The sequence below is a fragment of the Oncorhynchus nerka genome, linkage group LG6 (genome assembly GCF_034236695.1).
Source record: "Oncorhynchus nerka isolate Pitt River linkage group LG6, Oner_Uvic_2.0, whole genome shotgun sequence".
Taxonomy (NCBI): Eukaryota; Metazoa; Chordata; class Actinopteri; order Salmoniformes; family Salmonidae; genus Oncorhynchus; species Oncorhynchus nerka.
Genome location: NC_088401.1, coordinates 47,951,595 through 47,962,885, shown reverse-complemented (window position 1 = coordinate 47,962,885; position 11,291 = coordinate 47,951,595). Strand labels below are relative to the sequence as shown.

Here is an 11,291-nt window from a genome sequence, read left to right as displayed (position 1 = left end):
AGGTGAAAATTCTGTTGACCTGCCCTTGAGCAAGGCACTTTACCTTAGTTGCTCTGGATAAGAGTGTCTATTCTAATTTACTTAAATGTATTGGGATGAATATTGTCTTTGAGGCAGCACTGAGCAACTTCTGCTAGATTGGCCAGGTGCAAAGTGACAATTTTGTAAAATACATGAAAACAAAAATGTGCTTTTTTTTCTACATTTAAGATTAGGGTTAACAATGGGATTAAGTTTAGAGTTAAGTGACAACAAGTGACCACTCTGCAGAGCTGCATCCAGAACAAGACTCATGAATTTTTTTTTAACGCTAACCTGTGGCTCACAGCTTAAAAGAGAAAAGGAGGGAGCTGCTGGGAAAGGAGGGAGTGTTGGTCATAAAACCCTCCCGAAAGAGCAATTGGCAGTAGACACGTTAGGACACTACTAGTAAACCCATTTCCCAGCAGAGAGACAGTGCTCTAAATATCTATGGAATGTTTGAAGGAAACAATATCATACAGATAGTTGGAAAACATCACTGATGCCATCACTCATTTATTTGAGTTAAATGACAACAGGTATCCTAAACAAAACATCTTAAACTGTAAAGGATATGCTGAATAATTACCTTACTTTGACAGGCTGGCCTTTTAAAATATATATAGTACCAGTCAAAAGTTTAGACACTACTCATTCCAAGGTTTTTCTTTATTTTGAAAATGTTCTACATTGTAGAAGACATCAACACTATGTGAAGACATCAAAACTATGAAATAACACATAGGGAATCATGTAGTAACAAATATGAGATTCTTCAAAGTGGCCATGCTTTGCCTTGATGACAGCTTTGCACACTCTTGGCATTCTCTCAACCAGCCTCATGCGGTAGTCACCTGGAATGCATTTCAACTAACAGGTGTACCTTCTTAATGTGTTTGAGCCAATCAGTTGTGTTGTGACAAGGTAGGGGTGGTATACAGATGATAGCCCTATTTGGTAAAAGACCAAGTCCATATTATGTTAAGAATAGCTCAAATAAACAAAGAGAAATGACAGTCCATCATTACTTTAAGACATGAAGGTCAGTCAATACGGAACATTTCAAGAACTTTGAAAGTTTCTTCAAGTGCAGTCGCAAACAGCATCAAGCGCTGTGATGAAACTGGCTCTCATGAGGACCGCTACAGGAAAGGAAGACCCAGAGTTACCTGTGCTGCAGAGGATAAGTTAGAGTTACCAGCCTCAGAAATTGCAGCCCAAATAAATGCTTCACAGAGTTCAAGTAACAGACACATCTCAACATCAACTGTTCAGAGGAGGCTGCGTGAATCAGGCCTTTATGGTCAAATGTCTGCAAAGAAACCACTACTAAAGGACACCAAGAAAAAGAAGAGACTTGGTTTGGGATGAGTTGGACCGCAGAGTGAAGGAAAAGCAGCCAACAAGTGCTCAGCATACGTGCGAACTCCTTCAAGTCTGTTGGAAAAGCATTCCTCATGAAGCTGGTTGAGAGAATGCCAAGAGTGTGCAAGGCTGTCATCAAGGCAAAGGGTGGCTACTTCGAAGAATTCTAAGGCATTTTTTGGTTACTACCTGATTCCAAATGTGTTATTTCATAGTTTTGATGTATTAACCATTATTCTACAATGTAGAAAATAGTAAAATAAATAAAAACCCTTAAATGAGTAGGTGTGTAAACTTTTGACTGGTACTGTATATTGTTTTGGAGAAACATATCAGGAGGAGATTTGGTGAACTAAAGCAAAGCAGACAAAACTGAGAAGCAAACAAAAATACACACTTTATGAAGAAATTAAGGCAATAAGGGCGTTTGATAGCATGAGTGGCAGAAGTTCATACAGAGCTCTCATCTCTGGATTACAGTGAAGAGCCCTATAGTATAGGGGCTAAACTCCATTCAGGTTGAGCTGAGAGATTGAGATCCGTCTCCCCTGAGTTTCTAAATGTTAGATGCATTATTAGAAAGCTTACGAAGCCATTAAAATCTAGACTATATTTATAAAGGTCAAGTTGAGACGGTTATCAGAGCCATAGGAAATTAATGGGATCTGCAACTTAGCAGGTTACTCCTCCACATGACAATCAGGGAAAGACATTGTTCAGTTTCCACCCAATATTTATAAGGTTAGCTTCAGCATGGTGCTTGATAACTGTTAGGGACCAATACATCCTTTTTGTAATCAGGCCAAACTGTGAATTCAAACATGGTCATGGAAAACAACAGGAAACTATTTCCATTTAAACTCAAGTTTATTTCGAAACAATAGTCTTTGAGGAATGACCAAAAGTCTTCCAAAATTATATCCACACTTAACAGACTGAGAAATACATAACTGAAGGTCAGGTATGAGAAATAAGGAGGAAGTAAATAAGCAGAAAATAAGGAGTTTGTGTGCCCCTTCATACTACGGCCAATCGGCTTCTGAAATGAATTGAATTAGGCAAATATGATTGACTATTGAGGTTTGTAAATCCTGAAACCAATTATATCTACGCTTAGTGCCAACCTATTGATTCTGAAAGTTAACAAGGAAATAGATGATTGTGCAATAGTCCAACTTGTCATGGCACAGTGTGTGTGTGCACGTGTGTGTGTGCATGCGCGTGCGCATTGAGTGTGAGGAAACACAGTAAATGTATTTTAAAGTCAAGAGGCAGAGGACGAAAGAAGGGGACTACTTTGTGTGTCAGGCACATAGCCTACCGTAATCCTAAACAGAGAGATGAAACCCCAATGTGGCAAGTCCATCTGTTAAGCCAGTTATGGAAAACTTGCTTTGACAGCTGCAGGATATTGTGACTCTGTAAAGGGTTTCCCATCCGATTGAAACATGCCATTGTGTAATGAGGCTCACGTCTGTCTGTCATACTTAGGTCTGTCGGGGAATCAGGATGTGTGGTATTTGCCTGTCAAAAGTCTGTCAGTAACCAAGCTGAGCCATATGGTCCACAGTTTTGGGGCCAAAATGACAGCAGCAATAACCCAGCATGTTTGTGGACCTCTGTGATATGTTCAACGTTAGGCTTACTGTACACCTTAGGAGACATTGTGACATGGTTAGCATAATTATGAACCCATGGGACTCCATTAAAAAACATAAGATTTACACACAGATAAGTCTGCTTTTACCTGGTACATGTAATATGTTTATTCGAAAGACTCTCTGTCTGATGCAGTCCCTGTGCACTGTAAATAAACCATAGGAGAGGTTGGGAGTGACGCACACAGCTTATTGGCTAAAGGAGAAATGATCTCCTGCTGTCTGAATCATTAGGCTGTATTCTAACTGTGCTGCGGGACTGGAACAGAAGGCCATTGCCTATGGTAAAAGGATAAAGGTTACCTACCGGAGTGACCCTCTTTATTCACGATTATATAACAAGCTAGGCAGCCAATGAACACTCCACTCCCTCACTCATTCTGTTTGAAGAGAAAAAGACTGCGAATGCGTTCCATTTGGAATAAACAACTAATGCTCTATGGAGTGGTTGAATGATACTATTATCTGTCATCTAAATTACTAGCATGCTCCCTATTGAAACCAGGTGATGCCTATAAGAAACTTGATGCCGGGGATTAATAACATCTCTCCATCTTAAATCATCATTTATTTACTAGAGCTCTCACCTACCAACAGAAAAAGTCATACACGTTCTGGCCCACTGACAGAGAGGAAGTTCATGAAAATAGTGACTCATCTGTGTTCCATCAAAATAAACACTGAGGAATTTTAATACAAAAGTTTATTCTTCAACAACACTGTTGGGAGATTTACTGTACAACACATTCATGCTGTGAGCTTCCACTGCCTTCAGAGGTGGCACCCAAAGAGTGAGAGGGGAAGGTTGGAGGAGGTTCCTAGGGTGAAGGCATGGTGACGACATGTTGGGGACTAACTGAAACTGAAAAATGATTGCGCCAAAGCATCCAAACCTAAAGGGAATGTTTGGCTTTGAGATACAACTCTTTCTCAGACATTGGTTATATCTGAACAAACTTTTAAAAACGCAATACTGTGTTGAGTTGTAAAAGTAGCAACATTTGTGTATGTTTGGAGGTATGACATTTGCTGCAACAAACTTTGGTTTGTTGAAACGGCATATTTCATTTTATTCTTCCACATTGTCCAATATCTCCCCAGATGAGTTATGTAGGTTACAATTGACTTGATCTGTATATTACATTGTGGCTCTACACCAGATGCCGTCCCTTGCCTCTGTCTCTAGACAACTGGGTCCGTATCCATCTCTGGGTAGGAGTGCTGATCTAAGATCATTTTAGCATTTTAGTTCATAACGAATAAGATTGTATAGACAGATCCTAGCTCCGCACTCCTTCTCTGAGACGCTTTGTGGATACGGCCCAACTCAGAGTTCAGCCACTCTCAGATGTTCTCAACATGCAGAGGCTGGGGAACACACCACGGGGACAGATGCCTGTGGTTCTGATCACTAATGAACAGGTGAAGCATTTAATTAATCATCGCCTTAACCTTTACGTACATGCATGTAGAGCTGGGCGATATGGAGAATAAATCCAGATCATGATGAATTGCCAGAATTTGTGCGATAATGTTAAATAGAATGATACGTTTATGACATTACCTTAAACTTTACCACATCTTTTTTAAACCAGGGGTCTCCAACAGGTCGATCACGAGAAGCCCAACTATGAGTAGCTCTTCAAACAATTCTGATTATAGTATGCTATATACAACTCCCCCCAAAACATTCTCAATTAAATGTTAACCGCAAAGCTGGCTTACCTGGCAGAAGTATATCATAAGTATAGACTGTAATTTGTATGATATACTTTGTCATGAATTGAGAAGCAGCAGTACAGAACCATTTTTAGACCGGCACATTCCTCAGTCACCAGATGCGCAATTAAAGAGGAATTACAATCAAAAATCTAAATTTCTTCCACACCTAAAAAAAAAAGTATTATGTGATTTAAGCTCAGAACATCCAATGTTGTTTCTCTATAAACAATAGGAATTTTCAAAGTGAAAAATAAAGCAATGTAATTTAGGAAAATCTAAAACAGAATTTTTGTGGAAAAAAAACAGATTTTTAAGGGCCCCGCTTAGAGTAGTTTATAAACCATTATTTTACCAGGTATATTGACAAAAAAACATAAGGAACTACTTTCTCTTGTACACTAAGGACCCAAGGAAGAGCTGCAGGTGAGAGGAAAAAATGATAATGTGTCTATTTGAAACCAATAATTTATTGTGTAACTGGTGACATAATACATTTTTTTTTTAAACGTAGCTCTAATGCTAGAAAAGGTTGGGGATCCCTGCTTTAAACTATTACTACTAGTTTGTTGGTTGTAGCCATCAACTGTTCCATTAACAATCACCCATATTAGCAAACTCATTTCAAACTTCACATTTCTCTAGTATAGGCTACTTATCCTAATGGACGAAATGCCTGCGATAAGTGATCGATTTGGTCGGTGTCGATCATTTTTGGTTGATTGTCCCAACTCTACATGTATGTAATTCAACAAGGACTAAAGGAGGTCCTACAGGACTATTCACAGGGAAAGTACAATGTATTACTGTACCATTCCTAGTATCATGTCTGTTTTTAAAACGTCTGATAAATAATTAGGCTGCATATTGTGTAACTGGTATCTGACTATACAGTATAAAATTAGGTAGTTGACGGTTCTCCTTTCAAATCTACCTCAGGGGTGTAACTAAAGTAAATGATGAAAGTTATGTTATTACCGCAGGTGGTTTTCCTCTTAAATCTCCACAGGTTGTGTTCTAATTCTGGACTTTCAACCACCAACACATAATGTACCATACATGTTGATCACAGAGATGTATATTCCAGGTGTCATGGAAACTGCCGGGCCCAGGGGATTATATACGCAGCACATCTATTATCACAAACAAAACATGAAGGGTAACCCCCTCCTTTGGAGTCTGGGTGAAATCCTTATGCTGGCCACGTCAATTGAAAACTAGCAATAAAATGTTGTTATGTACAAGGTTTATGAACATAAAAAAAACAGCTGTATGTGACTATGCATACACATGTGTACTGTAGTATATGGTGGCTTACATGTTCAGGCTTTATCATTATACTGTGCTGGAAGGATAGGCCAGCAGAGCTACTGGAATGAAGAATATAAAGACATTATAATTGCTTTGTTCAAGCTCACTGAAGAGACAGACTCATATCCCACTTTTTTTGCTGAAGAATATTCATCTATGTACACTTTAAAATCCCAGAAATATAAGCCTTAATTATGCTGGAAGTACAATGCATATATCATCTTCTTAATTGGCTGAATTAAATTCCTGAAAAAGGAAACACAAACAAAGATATACAAATTCAATTTTACGATTGTTCATGGACAAACATTATGTTGCATTGTTTGCACTGTAAGCAAGTAAAGTCCCACTCACAAAGGGAACGATTTGAGACTATTTTGATTATTATATAATTAGAATGGGTCTTCATGGATTGTACATGTGGCATTTACCTTTGTATCCAAAATAATGCACTACAGACTTTTCTGAATGTATCATCAAAAATACAATACAAAATAAAATCTTCAGGATGAATGAAAAGGAAAGTAAATAATTTAAGTGATCAAAATACCTTTGTTTATAAAATTGGTCGTGGACGATCAACTGATGAAAATACTTTTTTTTACATCATTATCTATATATTACTAAAGTGCTAGTGCTTCAATTATGAAGAGGTCACAGTCTGAGATAAATAGCTTTTTTTGAGGAGCATGAAAAAAACAAACATTGGTTTAAAATCTGTTCCAGAAGAGTGTAGCACTGTAAAGGCTCTGCCTACACTGGGTGTACAAAACATTATTGACACCTGCTCTTTCCATGACAGACTGACCAGGTGAATCCAGGTGAAAGCGATGATCCCTTATTGATGTCACTTGTTAAATCCACTTCAAAAATCTTAATGGGAAAGATGGAGTCCAAGGACAGGAGGAAGGAGGGAGTGACTGACATTTTGTAAGGAGGAAGACAGGATGGATGTAATAACTTATGGCTTAATGCTACTGGACACTGCGTAACACACTCAACCTTGCCCCAAACACCCCACTCAGAGACAACTTAAATGGTCATTCTGATATTTATGTATCAACATGTACATTATAAAAACAGTATCCTCTGCTGGGCTTTCTATTAAAGCCTCATGCAGTCTTTTTCATTTGATGTTTTTAAATCATCACTCAGTGTCTAATAAATCACTGAGTGTTTATTTCATGGTTGTAAATCAAAATATATTTGTCTATCATTTATTTCCCTGAGCCTTCTTTTGCCATTGAAATGCTCAGACTGATCGTGTGGATGTACTGACACATCTGATTGGATCATCTAGACCAGGGTTTCCCAACCCTCTCACATTTTTGTTTTAACTCTGGCACACCTGATTCAATTAGTCAACTAATCCTCACGCCTTTGCCTAATTGAATCAGATGTGGTAGTTTAGGGTTAAAACTCAAATGTGAAACATCTGAGGAGAAGGTTGGGAAACTCTGGTCTAGACTCTAGGGTAGGGGTGTCAAACTCATTCCATGGAGGGCATAGTGTCTGCTGGTTTTTCTTCAAAAAGCTTACACTTAAAGGGCATTTTCATAATTTTCACAATTTCAGGGTGTAATTTCGACCTGATAGTCTGGAAATATCATACAAAAAAATGGTAAATAATGTTTTTGACTGCACTGCCCCTTTAAGATTGGACATTTCATCAGGAAGTTCAATCAACAGTGTCATTTTGTTTAAGTTGCTGGGAGACGTCACTTGAATGTGTGTTTAACAGTTGAATGTATGGGGAAAATGCAGTTGGTATTCTTTACATCCTGCTGTATATGACTATGTATGATTTCTTTGCATTGTTTTCTGAAAGGAAATATTCCCAGTGTTTTGGACAGAATGTTATTAACTGAACCATTGAGCCTCTATTTGGTGACTCATTGAAAATGAAATGCTGGCTTTGGTGGCGATTGCCTTTTAAACGAGCTAGTCATCATTGGTAGCCTACTGAAGGATTCAGCAAGTGGAATGGTTTGCTTTGGAATGGCACAGGAAAAGAAAGTCAATGTTCACATTTCAGGTGCAGGTAAATATACATTTCAAGGGATACCTTGGATTGTTCATGAATACAAAATGCCGGAAAATTGTAGTACACTCTAGCAAATGTTTTCAGACTACTGTTCGTAATGCATAAGAAATGGGATGTTGCTGTGGACTAGACTGAACACGTGGTGTTGAGAGGGGCCCTTCATGAAGTATAGGACATGATCTCAAGCATGCACCCACATACTGTACGTAGTATGCACGTACTGTAGTAGACAACACACATCAGTAGGAGGCAAAATACTGTGACCAAGATTAAATTGCTTCAGCAACCATAATCTTTAAAAACATGTCCATCTTATTGCATGGTCCATCTTTGTCGACATCTGAGAGAGGAGTCATGAGAGAGAAGGGATCATTTATAAAGTGTAGTAGCTAATAATGCACTTCAGGGGCTGAATTATTTCATCACATACCATACCGTGGGTGTGCTAAAATACTTTGTCACTTTCGGCTTTTGAAGATTTTGCAAAGCATCAAAGGAACGTTATGGGATCTAGGCTGATAGTGATTGAGTATAGGGCACCAATGACAGCGAGAGATAAGAGACCTGAAGTTGAATAAAATGAGAACATTTTCAAGTTAATACTTAATTCCAAATGAAGGGGTTATGAGCCCTCTGTGCCTGTGTGAAATTGCACCTCCTTAGATCAATAAAGCTTATTGAAATGTTTATATTGGTGACAGATAACACTAAGCATTACTGGAACATCCGTTAACTAACAGAGCTAGCTATAGTGGAGCAGAAAGATTGAGTGTTTTTCTTCCTTTTCTAAGCAAAGGAAATACGAAACGACACATCTTAAAACAAAGTTAATATCAAATAGCTTTGGCAACATTATTCACCTTAAAGTATTCCACAGTCCATAATCGATCCCGCTACTAAGAATTCAGTCCAAACATGTTGTTGGTTTGGCGGTCTCTCAGTGGGAGAGGCTGCCTTAGAGAGACTCCCTCTAGGGCTGGTTCTGGCCCAGTCCCTGTCTCAGATTGCACAGGGTAGTGCCTGTCTGACTGTCTGTGGTTGTCAGAAGCAGGACTCCGGTGACTCCGTGTCCTCTTTTTGCAACGACTGCTTTTCCTTTTCAAGATGGTTTCCGTTGTGCAGGGCAGCATACCTGAAATTATACAAACACAGAATGTAACATTTCATTTCAAACTGACATTGGGTAATCATTCAATTAACTTTAATATCCGAGATGCATCAATACTTTTTGATGATGAACTCGTAAAACAAACATTTCACAGAATGAACAGAACAATAGATTTTTACACAGGACTCACCGTTTTGTTGAACTTGTAGCCTACCCTTAAAATGAGAGAGGTATTGTTAAGTAACTTAAAACCACATGAAGCGAGCAGCACTCCTGCCTGATTCAAGCAGTCGGGTTAATGTGAAGCTCTGGGATTACAGTAAATTGGGGTTGGCTCTGCGGAGGTGAGCCTGACTTTCTCTTTTCTGGGGTTGTTGTTGGCTGCAATAAAGGAGTGGAACTTCAGTGAAACCTTAACTGGTTCACTCTAAGGGTCATGATAAATCAGGATTAGTGATAAACCTACAATGTTGTCAGCATGCTTTAAATGACAATATTCAGATCCACTATACAAATTATACCCCACAAATCATACTATCCAACATAGAAAAGTGGGATAGGAGGCTGAGCCAAGGCAGTGCCAAGTCTACAATACTCCTACTTGAGATGACTATCCCTTTCACCATCTGGCATCATGAGAACTTGAAGATACACCAAAAAGGCAGACATTTTTCCTTTAATGGATGGCTGAAATCTTGTCATGTTGACGATACAGAACGGTGAGTGAAAACCATCCGGCTTCACATTTTAGACGCAAGTCATGATTTTAACTTTGACAAGTTTAGGGCCACAGATGTTTTCTTAATACTTATTTCTCCTGACACAGAAGTTGGAATGAGCGCCCTATAAAGTACAAAACGGTCACATTGACTGTAACGTGATCATTCATTCACTCCAAATCTAAAACACACTTTCAAGGGAAATTGAGACATATGAATATGGCAAAACTCATTGCATAAAATAATCACGCTAACTAAATTACATTTCCCACGTGCAAGAAAGCCAATCATCAAACAGGTGAGAAAGAAACATCATTTGGAAACCATATCATGAGTGATTTCTCTGGAGTAAATCGCTTACGTTGAAGTGTATCAAACAATTCACTGTCATATTGACTCATTGTCTCTGTTTGAGAGGTGGAAGCCATCCTAAAACCATTAGGATCTGTTTTCATAAACAACCAAACCAAAGGCAATTCCTGCTTAGAAATTGGCTGTGAAATGTACTTTAAAAAAAAAACTCAAAACTGTCTAATGTTCCGGGATTTAAGGAAATGTGCTAGAGTTTTCCAATGGAGCAGAACCCAAAATTGCTACCACATTGCAGTGTTTAACCCTAAATGTCCTGCTTGTGGTGGTACAACTGATATAGTGGTACCAATTACCCACAGAGAGAACCACAGACTGAAAGGAAGATGGTGACACTGCTCCTAATGGATAAAATGCCCTGGAAACACATGACTTAGGTGTAGTACATTATGATGTAGTAATTGCAGTGATGGAGGGGCAGATGAGTCCATCTCCTCTCTTTCTCTGTATCCCTATAGCAGCTCCTGAGCTCTGTACTAAGGGATAGCAGCAGCACATACAATAGGCCAGAGCACCCTCTTGACTGGCATGGCCACCACCCATTCTCTGCTGCCCTCTCTCTGATTCTCATCCTGACTTTATTAACGCTTAACCGCTGACATTTTAATGTAATCCCTCCAAACCTTTTAGAGAGCTTGTCTTACGGTTCATATAAACAGTTTTGCTAGTCGCTGGGCTTTAAACCCCCTAGAGTCTAGTGACGGTATGTTAATCTAAGTAACCTAATAAATAAAAAATCCCATCAAAATCTGTCAGTTTAAAACCCTCTAGAGTCTAAGCCCTGTGGGTGGGGGTTCTACTAAGATAACATATGGAATTGATTTAAGATGGTCATACCAAGGATCATTTAATTATTTTATTAAACATTTTAAGACCACTTAAGGTATACAAAAATATATTTAAAAAATATTTGATGAAACATTGAATTTGGCATTACTGCTATTAGCCCATAACTCACTGAATAACAGATTCACTAA

General features: G+C 38.6%; 1 protein-coding gene across 3 annotated transcripts in view; it reads right to left on the bottom strand.

The window, feature by feature from the left end:
- Positions 1–5,992: 5,992 nt before the first annotated feature.
- LOC115131135 (5-hydroxytryptamine receptor 4-like) overlaps positions 5,993–11,291 on the bottom strand; it is a 147,465-nt gene continuing 142,166 nt past the window's right edge. The window contains exons 8-9 of one of the 3 annotated variants that reach the window (XR_010464099.1): positions 9,417–9,441; positions 5,993–9,250 (exon numbers count right to left, since the gene is read on the bottom strand). The gene's annotated coding sequence lies outside the window, so the exon portion shown is untranslated. Of the gene's footprint in view, positions 9,442–11,291 lie in introns of all 3 variants that reach the window. The other 2 variants (XR_010464100.1, XM_029662732.2) reach the window with 2 other exon arrangements.